This window comes from Leptonychotes weddellii, chromosome 15 (assembly GCF_054177405.1).
Source record: "Leptonychotes weddellii isolate Sample4059 chromosome 15, ASM5417740v2, whole genome shotgun sequence".
Taxonomy (NCBI): Eukaryota; Metazoa; Chordata; class Mammalia; order Carnivora; family Phocidae; genus Leptonychotes; species Leptonychotes weddellii.
Window position 1 is genome coordinate 19,229,481 of NC_138383.1, and position 12,359 is coordinate 19,241,839.

At 44.9% G+C, this 12,359-nt stretch overlaps 1 protein-coding gene across 2 annotated transcripts in view; it reads right to left on the reverse strand.

The window, feature by feature from the left end:
- WIPF2 (WAS/WASL interacting protein family member 2) overlaps nt 1–3,407 on the reverse strand; it is a 50,005-nt gene extending 46,598 nt beyond the window's left edge. The window contains exon 1 of one of the 2 annotated variants that reach the window (XM_081805030.1): nt 3,209–3,407. The gene's annotated coding sequence lies outside the window, so the exon portion shown is untranslated. The remainder of the gene's footprint in view (nt 1–3,208) is intronic. The other variant, XM_081805031.1, reaches the window with a different exon arrangement.
- Nucleotides 3,408–12,359: the final 8,952 nt, after the last annotated feature.

Genomic DNA, 12,359 nt, shown 5'->3' on the forward strand with positions numbered 1-12,359 from the left:
TCGGCGCTCAGTGTGGAGCCTGTTTAAGATTCTCTCTCCCTCTGCCCCTCCCCACTCGTGCACTCTAAAAATAAAAAATAAAATAAAATACCCCTCTATAATAATACCAAGAAGTGCTCGTGAGTTTAGCCTGTGGCTCCCTAGGCTAAAAGGCTTGGGAGTGAGAGTGGAACAAAAAAATGTGGGAAATTCTTTCTCTCTTTCCCTCAATGCCCTGGACTTTGAAAGCTAGGCAGAGGCAATGATTCTGCATTTAATCAGCAGATGAATAAGAAACAGGTTTGAATTTAGAAAAAAGCATAAAGGAGTGCAAGAACATTCAGAAAAGAGTACTGCCTCTATTTCCTTGCAGAGCAGCTCTCAGGATCTGCCAATGAACCTCATTTTGACATGGAACACCCCATTTACTCTAATCCGGGGCATATCCCTCAAGAGACAGTCCGTCAACCGGAACTCTGCCAACTTCTGCTCGGGAGTTGTGTGGGGAACAGTAGCAACAAGAGACTACTTTGAGAAGGAGATCAACAATCACACTCGAGAAGAAAAGAAGTTATTTGGCAAAGGGAAGCATGTTGCCAAAATGTTAGTCACAGCTTAAGGTCCCAGTTTGTGTCTCTGCAACTATTCTTTGCTCTGACAGAATCCATTCTCTGGCCCAGAAAACCCGGCTCAGCTTCTGTCACCCTCCCCATTTGAAGCAGTAAAGAATCCTTTCACTTTGGGGATATCAAACTGTGACACAGACAACAGGTCCACCAGAGACTAAAAGGGAGGGGAAAATATGTAATTTGCCATTTTCCACCTAGGACTGGCTCAAATAAAGCATTGGAAAAACGTGACAGGATAGGAAAAATGGAAAATTGTATGTTAAAGCAGGCTATACCAAAAGCCTGCCCAGACCTCTGAGCCCCCATAACTTATTTCCAAACCCTCTGAAAAACCAAAAAGAGATCCTGTGGTTGAAATAACAGCAAAATATTAAGCAGGTTTTTACGCCCAAATAAGTGTATGGTATATACTTTATAGCCTGAAGCTCCTCCTGCTCTTACTAGGGCTAGGAGGAAGACTAGGGTTTGTTGAAACAGCCTGAACCAGCGGCCCGTGATTTTCAGAATCACTTCAGAGCAACAGAAAAACAGACTCAAGTACACTACGTTACGCTCCCAAAGAGGTCAAAAAAGAACATCTGACAAATTTCTCCATAGGAACAGGACTTCACTCTTCCCTTCTTAAAAGCCATTAATAAAACCTGAAAATTCCACTGTTCTCACCACCTTCCACCTTCCCCTGCGTTTCACCTTTGTGCTGACATCACATAACTAATCAGCACCAACTGAAGTAAACACTACTCTGCTATCAAGTATGAGGCAGAATTGGAAACTGCCCCCTCCTAAGCAAATCCACGTCAGACCTCAGAAATGCCAAAACTTTCAGGAACACTTCTTCTAAGCTAAATTAAGTAAGTTCACCTATGGGAAAAGTGTTTAGAATATTATGCCCAAAGAGAAAGTTGGAATAGTCAAGATTTCAATATATTAACAATAAAGCAGCTAAAACTGTCCACAAGCACACTGCTTCCCCACCACCTGGCAATGAGGCCAATGTGCCTGGGCCAAAGCAAAAGACTCAACTATCTAGAATACTATTTTTCAGTGAATTCTCAGAGTTCATGAGGAAAGTCAGTGTTTATCAAAAGTAAAATAAAAGTGCATTCTCTCACATTCTTCATCAATCAACTTCATTCAGCCCCAGCTCTAACTTCCCTATCTCCATCTGGATGGTAGTCAATACAATGTTACACAATAATATGAAATTTGGGGCTACTAAAAGTTGGCTTTGAGAAAAGTTAAAAAACTGGACATGTATCAAATCAAAATCAACTATTCCCTGGCAGGATATATGCAGCAAGGCTGAGAAGAAACTGAGAAACACACGTCTTCTAAATATCAATACCTCAATCATGTTCTCAGAGATCGCTTCTTTGCAACCACTTTAAAGATCCCATTTAGTTAACACAATCTTTTAGAGGCAGAGAGGAACCAAACCTGTCTTTCAAAGAGAGAAAAAAAAAAAAGACACTTTAATGACTTGCCTCAAAGTTACTTAGTAAATCCACAGGTATGCTAGAACAGTCCTTATTCCCTGAGGTTCTCTTTTGGTTTGTAAGAGGAGAAAAAAGTCAGTAAAAACATTCAGTAAGTCATCGAGAAAACAGTAAGGCAAAAATAACACCATGAAAAAGGAGGTGGATCCTGGGGGGGCGGGGGCAGTCCAAAGCAGTAACAGATTATTCAAATCCCTTTAAAAATATGAGTTCCAGTACACACCAGCTTCTTCCAGCTCCCGAGTGTTCTAAGAATTTTTCTTTTTTTTTAAGATTTTTATTTGAGAGAGAGAGAGAGAGAGAATGGGAGAGAGAGAGCATGAGAGGGGGGAGGGTCAGAGGGAGAAGCAGACTCCGTGCTGAGCAGGGAGCCCGATGTGGGACTCGATCCCAGGACCCCAGGATCATACCTGAGCTGAAGGCAGTCGCTTAACCAACTGAGCCACCCAGGTGCCCAAGAATTTTCTTTGATCAGTAACTCAACACCACACAATGCCCACGTCTAAGACTTTTAAGATTTCCATCTTCCCTCACTTCACACCACTCCAATCTGAACCCTCAACTCTAGGTTGCTCCCATGAGCAACTCAATTCTGATTCCCTCAAGTGTAAGCAATTTCCCGAATCATCCTCTGAGCCATTGGTTTTCACTCAACTCAATCCCCAAAACGTCAACAGTGGCCTCCTCACTCAGAGCATCCTGTTAATTACCTGTTCACAACAGGTCCCTCCCTCCCTATTTCCCTTTTTGTGCACGGTTACTTGTCCCTTACTTGTCCCTCACTCCGAGTTACCGTCTTACTCACCTTACCCAACCCTTCAGGATCCCTATTTCCTGTCTCTCAATAACCTTCTTTCCCATTTTCAGTCAGTGCTCGCCCTACACCAATTCCCGACCACTCCTCCCCAGTTAGATTCCCCACGCCCCACTCCAGGCTCTTCAGACCCAGCCCCCAGTTCCATTCCGCCCCCCTCAGACCCCGCCCCCAGGACCCCTCTCTCCCTCAGGCCCCTCCCCCATATCCCCTCTCTCTTCAAGCCCCGCCCCAATTCCCCCCTCCCCCGGCTCCCCCACTCAGGTCCGCAGATCATCTCAGCGACGTACCCAGCCTCTTCTGCCTCTTTCCGACCTGGCCGCAGCAGCCCCGGGAGCGAATCCTCCCCCACCTCCGCTCTGGCTTCGTCCCGTCCTGCTCGCTCCCCGGCAAGCTCCCTCTCTCGCCGCCGCCGCCCCTTTCGCCAACCCGGAAATGGATCTGCTCCCACCGTCCCCAGCGTCCGCGAACAAAATGGAGGCGGGGGAAAGAGGAGGGGGCAGCAGGGAGCGGAGAGAACTATACGCATGCGCTCCTGGAAAGCCCGCCCTCTGCCGGCGCACGTAAAGGCGGAAACCGTAGGGTAACCGCCATCTTGGGAAGGTCGCGAGACTTCCGCTTTCCTTCTAAAAGGAGGGTTTGCGACTTTGGCTGCAATTGGAGTCATCCGCGAAGACTTAAGTAGATAGCGAAGCCTAGAGATTCTGATTTAATTGGTCTGGGGTATGGCCTAGGCATCGAGGTTTTTAAAATTGCGCAGGTGTAGCTAAAGTGTTGCCGAGGCGGAGAATGATTGATCTGGAGTCTTGAATATACCTTTTCCATCTTCATTTTACCGCGCGCGCGCACACACCCACCCTGTAAATGTCCTTCCCCGAGTCAACGAAGGACATGCCTCAGTCAACCTTGCAAGGCCCAGTAGTCAAGCTCCTGTTGTCATAGCAACAGAGAGGCAGGCCCTTGCTAACATGTCATTCTTAACGTCATCTTAGCCACCTGACCCTAACACCCGTCTCTTTCGCGGGCCGGGGGGTTCCCTAGTTTCCAAGGCTGGAGGATGGTGCTATGGATTCCTCCAGCTGCCTGGGTTCGGGAGAGGAATCCTGTAACCTCCCTGGTGGGGGTGCTATTGACTCTTTCCCAGCTGAGTGAGGATCTCTCCCTAGTCCACTCACAAGAGCTCTTTTCCACTATAGCTAACCCCATTGCCTTATATCATCAAAATGCTCTTTGCGTCTCTCTTTCACCCTTCCTTGAGTTGAATCCAAAGTAAGGGAACAGGATTGGGATTTAGTTCTCATTACTCACTAGCTGTGTGCCCTTGGGCTTCAGCTACCCTATCTGTAAAATGGGGCTAATAGTGCCTGTCTCGACTGTTTCATAGGGTTGTTGGAGGGCTCAAATCAAATAACGAATGGGAATACGTGATAAACCATAACTTGTTTAATTTTTGTTTTCCTTCTGCCATGAATAGTGCTGGGCAGCACCCACTAGTCAGTGTCACACTGTTCATTGAGAACTTGCTGCGGGCTAGGCACTGGGCTAGGCACCATCAGATGGTTACAGAGGTGACTAAGAGCCTCCCTTCTCAGGGCATTCACTGTGTGGTGGGCAGACTGACATGTAAACAGCTAGCTGGGATACAAGTCACCATGTAATTAGGGCCATGGGGACATATGTGCTGTGAGAGGTCAGACAAGGAGTGATTAACTCCTGCTGAAGAATGGGAGAAGGTTTCGTAAGTGGTTTTGAACTGAGCCTTGAAGGATGAGTAGAATTTTATTACTGATCAGAGAAGGCAGGGAACACATTCCAGGCATAGGGATCAGTGGGTGCAAAGGTAAAGATTTTCAGGTATGTAGTTCTGCATGTCTAAAGGTGGGGTGATTGGGTCAGGGAGATGGTAGACCAAACTCCCAATTCTTCAGCTTCATGTCTCCTCCTTGTTCACCATATACTGTGTGGATCTGCTTTCTATCACTACAGTGCACCAAGTGACTCCTCAAGGCCTTTGTCCTGGCTCTACTCTGCCCCTTCCTCATTTTTCAAGTCTTCATTCAAATGTCCCTCCTCAGAGGCATTCCCTGCCCACTGTAGCTAATGTAAGCTTCCCCCATTCTCTGTAACATCACTCTATGATAAAAGCAGCCACTAGGGTGGAATACAGGGACATCTCACCTGGAGAACTAAGTGTGGGCTTCATGAAGAAAGTGACATCTAAGTGAGGCCTGATGGGAAAATAAGAATTGGGTAGGGGCAGAAGAGAGAGAAAAGCATTCCAGAGTAGAGGGAAGGTATGTGCAAAACAAGAAGAATCATGGCACATTCCAAAAACTGAAAGCATTTTGATGTGCTGGAGCTCGAGCTAGAACTTATGAGAAAGGCAAACTTATGAGAAATTAGGTCAAAGAAGTCATCATAACATCTGACAATTAACATCATGTTACCATGTAACATTGGCATAACTTCACATGTCATAACTCATTTAATCTTCACAATGACTTTCTGAGGTAGGTATTAATACCCCCATTCTACAAATGAAGAAACTGAGACACAGTATGGTTAACCATCCTGCCCAAAGTCACATACCTATAAAATAGCAGACCTGTCTCCAGAGTCTGCTGTTAATGCCCATACCAAGTGATCCTGCATTGTCATTTGTGATGTGATTTCCAAAAATGGTGAAAGACTCTTGGTAAAGTTCTGAACAACACAAAACAACACAGTAGTGAATTCATAAAAAGGAGAGGTTATATTGGGGCGCCTGGGTGGCTCAGTTGGTTGGGCGGCTGCCTTCGGCTCAGGTCATGGTCCTGGAGTCCCGGGATCGGGTCCCGCATCGGGCTCCCTGCTCGGTGGGGGGTCTGCTTCTCCCTCTGATCCTCTCCCTCTCATGCTTTCTGTCTCCCATTCTCTCTCTCAGATAAATAAATAAAAAATCTTTAAAAAAAAAAAGGAGAGGTTATATTAAGTTTGTGCAAAAATATTCCATGCTTGTACTTTCCCTTTTTGATAATATGACAGACCAAGTACCTGGGAGACCTCCCAAAAAACAACAAAAGAATAATGATGAAAAAGTGAGGAATATTGGCAAAACAAAGTAAACAAAGGCAGGGTTTCTAAAAAGAGGTGGGTAGAACACTGAGGCAGGTTTTTATTCTGAGGACATTTGCCTGACTAGGGGAACCTGAGCTTTTGTCAGTGTCTCATGGAAAAGGAAACACCTCAGAACCTCCTCAACAGGGGAATTTTAACAAAAGGTTCTCCTTCATAAAGATGGGACCCCCAAAGAAATACAAGGCTCTATTTCTGGTAAGGGTGAACCAGAAATAAGCTTGTCCCCTCCTCCCTTGGGTATAAGGTTAATGGAGAAATAGATTATAGGCTTAGATAGGCTTTTTAAAATAAGATTTTATTTATTTGACAGAGAGAGACACAGCGAGAGCAGAAACATAAGCAGGGGGAGTGCGAGAGGGAGAAGCAGGCTTCCTGCGGAACAGGGAGCCCGATGCAGGGCTCGATCCCAGGACCCCGGGATCATGACCTGAGCCAAAGGCAGAGGCTTAATGACTGAGCCATCCAGGCGCCCCATTAGATAGGTTGTTTTAAGACATGGATTTTTCACATGGAATGTCCAATTGGACATTGAAAGCCACGTGGAACCCAGGATAATTCTTGGTTGTGTGGATCCGTTCCTTGCATTGCAGCACTCTAACATCCCTGACCCCTGCTTACCAAATGCCTATAGCACATCCTTATCGTGATAAACAAAAAAGCCTCCACAAATTTCCAAAATGCCCCTGTGGAAAACCACTGCCCCAAGGCACACTGTCAAGTTGACAGGAGCCAATTTATGAAGCACTTTATTATCTGTTGTGAAAAGTTAGATTTTTATCTTCTGGGTGAGAGGGAAATCATTGAAAGGTTTAAGCAGAGAAGTGCCATGACCCCTTTTGCCTTCTAGAAAAATCCTTCTGACTGCAGGATGGAGGATAGATTAGATGGGGCCAGACTGGAGGCAGAAACACCTGTTGGGAGGCTGTTGCGGACATCTAAGTGAAAGATGATGGTCGCCTGTGCTGAGTGGCTGCTGGGCATCAGCTGGACACAAAGGCTTTGGAGGCAAGGCTGCCTGTCTCCAGAGCCAAAAGGCTCAAGTTTCAGTTCTCCCCACTACTGAATAGGGTGAGACTTTGAGCAAGTTATGCAACCTCTATCACCCTCAGGCTTCTCATCTATGAAATGGAGAGAAGACTGGATGGAATGTGCCCAAAGTGTGTACACGCTTGGAAAGCACCCACGAATCTTAGCCGTGATCATTATTAGGTATGAGCAGTAGAGATGGAGAGAAGTAATTCTAGAGATATTTAAGAAGTGGAATGTGAGGGCCAAGGACAGGGAGGAGCCAAAGATGACTCCCAAGCTTCTGGCTAAACTGTGTGTATGTGGTACTAACACCTAGCTTACTTAGCTTAGAGAGGCCAGGGCTGTGAATGAGCCTGAGGAGCCTGGTGAGGAGGGAGGGAGGAGAGGTCCAGTAGGTCAGCACATGTTTGAGTCTGGAACTTAGAAGAGCAATCCTAGCAATTTAGGACTCCTAAACTGTGGTAGCTACTCTCCAAAGATGGCCCCTACCAGTTCAGGACTCCTTGTATTCATTGAATCTGGGCTGATCTGTGACAACCTCTAATGCAGCAGAAGTCATGCTGTACCAGGTCCAGGACTAAGCTTTAAGAAGATGCAGCAGCTTCTACTCTTGCTTTTGGGACCCCTAATCTCTCATGTGAGAAATCAGCTACTCTGCTGCAGAGATCATCTGGAGAGAGAAGCTTTGACATGGAGAAAGAGAGGTCTAGCCATCCCAGCATTCCAGTCATTGCCACCAGAGTGTGAGACAAGCGAACCAGCCATCTTGGACGTTCCAGCTCCGGTTACCTTCTGACTGTAGCCACATGAGACACCCCAAGTAAGACAGCAGAACTGTCCAGCCGAGCCCCCATCAACCTGGAGGATCATGAGAAGTTATAAGCCACTAAGTTTAGAATAGTTGGTTAGGCAGCGATAGTTCCCTAAACAGAATGAAATGGATGAACTCTAAGCCCAGGTGTAGAGTGAGAAGAGAAGAGCCAAGGCACCCCACATGCAAGGACCAAGCTGAGGGAGAAGGCTTACAAGGGAGACAGAGATAAACAGGACGGAGGGAAATCCCCGAGAGCATGGTGTCCTGGAAGTGGTGATAAGTGCTCAGGAAGGAAGATTGGTCAAAAATATCAAATGCCAGCGAAAGAACAGTTAGGTAAGTGTGGTAACATGGGAGTCAGTGACCTTGACAAGAACGGTTTCAGTGAGTCCTGAGGGCAGACACCAGATGCAGTGGGTTGAAGAATGAAAAAGCAACAAAACCAAACAGACTGGAGTTATGGGTTTTGGGGGTTTTTTTAAATTTTTTTTAAAGATTTTATTTATTTATTTGACAGAGACAGAGAGAGATCACAAGTAGGCAGACAGGCAAGCAGAGGGAGAGGGAGAAGCAGGCTCCCTGCTGAGCACAGAGCCCGATGTGGGGCTCGATCCCAGGACCCTGGGATCATGACCTGAGCTGAAGGCAGATGCTTAACCATCTGAGCCACCCAGGCATCCCTGTTTTTGTTTTTTTAGAATTACACCTATTGGGGGCACTTGGGTGGCTCAGTCCATTAAGCATCTGCTTTCGGCTCAGGTCATGATTCCAGGGCCCTGGGATCGAGCCCCACATTGGGCTCCCTGTGCACTGGGGAGTCTGCTTCTCCCCCTCCTTCCCAATCGTGCTCTCTCTGGCAATCTCTGTCTCTCTCAAATAAATAAATAAAATATTTTTTAAAAAGAGAGAACTACACCTATTGACCTGGGTGAATCTCACAAGCATAATGTTGAGGGGGGAAAGTTGCTGAACACTATACCTGGGAGGACAGTATTTATATAAAGTTTTAAAACATGTGAATATTAAAAACTCAATAATAAAAAGACAAATAATCCAATTAAGCCATGGGTAAAGGATCTTGAAATGGATTGAACAGTGTCCCCCCCCCCCCCAATTCACACTCACCTGGAGCCTCAGAAGTTGACCTTATTTGGAAATAAGGTCTTTACAGATAAAATCAGTTAAGTTGAAATCAAGGGATCAAAATGAGGTGAAGTGGATTAGGGTGGGCCCTAAATCCAATGACTGGTGTCCTTACAAGGAGAGGAGAGGACTCAGACACACACAGGGGAGAACACCATGTGAAGACGGAGGCAGAGATCGCAAGGATGTGTGTACCAGTCAAGCAGATAAAGTTCACATAACTGGAAACCATGTTACCCACTTTAAAGTGGACAGTTGAGGAGGTTTTAGTATATTCTCAATTTTGTGCAACCATCACCACTAATTCCCGCACATTTTCATCACCCCAAAAAGAAACCCTATACCCATTAACAGCCTCTCCCAATTCTGCCTTCCTCCCATCTCCTGGTAATCACTAATCCACTCTCTGTCCCCTGGCAACCACTAATCCACTCTCTATCTCTGTGGCTTTGCCCATGCTGGACATTTCCTATAAATGGGACTGATACAATATGTGGCCCTTTGTGCCTGGCTTCTTCTACTTAGCATAATGTTTTCAAGGTGTATCCACGTCGTAGCATGGATCAGCACTTCATTCCTTTTTCTGGCCAAATAATACTTCATTTTATGGATATACCACATTCCAGTTTCTCCAGTCGTCAGTTGATGGACATTGAGTTGTTTCCTCTTTTTGGCTATTACAAATAATGCTGCTATGAACACTCTTGTACAATTTCTTTTTGAGGTGATGACCATGTTCTAAATTTGACTGTGGCGATGGTCACACAACTCTGTGGTTATGCTCAAAGCCATTGAACTGTACACTTTAAATAGTGTATATGAAGTATATCTCAATAAAATTGTTAATCCCCAGAATGCAAAAACTATATTGTTTTGAGATGCCTATGTACACAGTAAACGTTTATGGAAACACACGGAAATGATACCACACTCAGGAAAGCGGTTGTCTCTGGGGAGAAAGGAAGGGGATATGATTGGGGACAGGCATCAGGGGCCTCAGCGGCAGGGTACAACTTTATCTCTTAAGCTGGATGGTGGAGATGTGGGTGTTCATTATATTAGTCTTTAAATTTTTTGCACGATTGAAAAGTTACACATACATTTAAAAATACAGGAATGAATGGGATAAACAGGATATTTGCAACATGCAAAAATCACCACATACTAACAACAAAGAGAGAGAAAAAAATGTATCTTTTTCATGGTGAGATCTGTTAATCCCTCCTTATTTATTTAAGGTCCAGAAAACCCCTAGGATGAACTATGCCATCCAATTAGGGAGCCACTAACCACATGTAGCTATTGAACAATTACAATGTGACTAGTCTGAATTGACATATGCTGCAAGTATAAAATAAACGCCAGGTTTCAAAGACTTACTACAAAAAAAGTAGAAGATCTCATTAGTATTTTTATTATCAATTACATGTTGAAATAATATTGTTTTGTATATGTTGAGTTAAATAGAATGTACTATTAAAATTAATTCGTCTGTTTCTTTTTTTTTTTTAAAGATTTTATTTATTTATTTGACAGAGAGAGACACAGCGAGAGAGGGAACACAAGCAGGGGGAGTGGGAGAGGGAGAAGCAGGCCCCCCACAGAGCAGGGAGCCCAATGCGGGGCTCGATCCCAGGACCCTGGGATCACGACCCGAGCCGAAGGCAGACGCTTAACGACTGAGCCACCCAGGCGCCCCTCGTCTGTTTCTTCTTGCTTTTTAAGTGTGACTATTAGAAAAATGTAAATTACATTTGAGGGGATGAAAGTACAAGTGAACAAGAACATGGGGAAACAATCAGACAAGTCAAGAATTTGGGACAATTTTACAAGACATTTCTCCTAGACTTCAATAAGTCAATGTTGTTGGAAAAAAAAAACAAAGGAGCTATTCTAGATTAAAAGAGACAAAAGAGATATAAGAACCCAATGCAGTGCATAGGCCCTGATTGGATCAGGATTTCTTTTCTTTCTTTTTTTTTTTTAAATGTAATTTTTTAAAAGTAATCTCTAGCCCCGATGTGGGGCTTGAACTCAAGACCTCAAGATCAAGAGGAAGAGTCACATGCTCTACTGACTAAGCCAGCCAGGGCCCCACTTCTTTTAAGTTTTTAAAAAGACATTTTTGAGGGGCGCCTGGGTGGCTCAGTCGTTAAGCATCTGCCTTAGGCTTGGGTCATGATCCCAGGGTCCTGGGATCGAGCCCCGCATCGGGCTCCCTGCTCAGCGGGAAGCCTGCTTCTCCCTCCCCCATTCCCCCTGCTTGTGTTCCCTCTCTGGCTGTGTTCTCTCTCTGTCAAATAAATAAAATCCTAAAAAATAAATAAAAAGATATTTTTGAGACAACCTGGGAAAATCAAATAGAGACTGGATATTAGGTGATATTGTAGAGTTATAACTGACTTTGTTAGGTGTGATAATGCCGTGGTGGATATGCGGGAAATTGTTCTTATTCTTAGGATGTTCCCACTGAGGCTTTTAGGAGTGAAATGATATTAATGTTTGCAACTTACTTTCAAATAGCTTAACAAAAGAAAAAGTGTGTGTGTATGTGTAAAGAGAGAAAGGGGAGAAAAAGAGGGAAAGAGACAACAAAAGCAAATTTAGCAAAATGGTAATTATAGAATCTAGAAGGCTTTAAGGATATTCACTGTACTAATCTTTAAATTTTTGTTTGAGTTGATTTATGATGAAAAAGTTGGGGAAACAAGACAAAATAAAAAAAAGAATGAATGGGAGATGACGTGGAGATAATCCTTTCCAGAAGTTTGGCCTTGAACTGGAAGTGAGAGAGGGGACAGTAGCTGGAACAGGCATGTAGGATCAAGGAAAGTGTTTTTTAAAATGGGGAGTTGAGGGACGCCTGGGTGGCTCAGTCGTTAAGTGTCTGCCTTCGGCTCAGGTCATGATCCCAGGGTCCTGGGATAGAGCCCCGCATCGGGCTCCCCGCTCAGATGGGGAGCCTCCTTCTCCCTCTCCCTCTGTCTATGGCTCTGCCTACTTGTGCTCTCTCTCTCTGTGTCAAATAAATAAATAAAATTTAAAAAAAAGAAAGAGGAGAATGAAAGATACAAATGGGAAGTCAGGGGTGGTCAACCTTCTGACTCATGCCATGGGGATTCAGTAAGAGAGATTCAGTATTGGGCGCCTGGGTGGCTCAGTCGTTAAGCGTCTGCCTTCGGCTCAGGTCATGATCCCAGGGTCCTGGGATCGAGTCCCACATCCGGCTTCCCGCTCTGCGGGAAGCCTGCTTCTCCCTCTCCCACTCCCCCTGCTTGTGTTCCTGCTCTCGCTATGTCTCTCTCTGTTAAATAAATAAATAAAATCTTTAAAAAAAA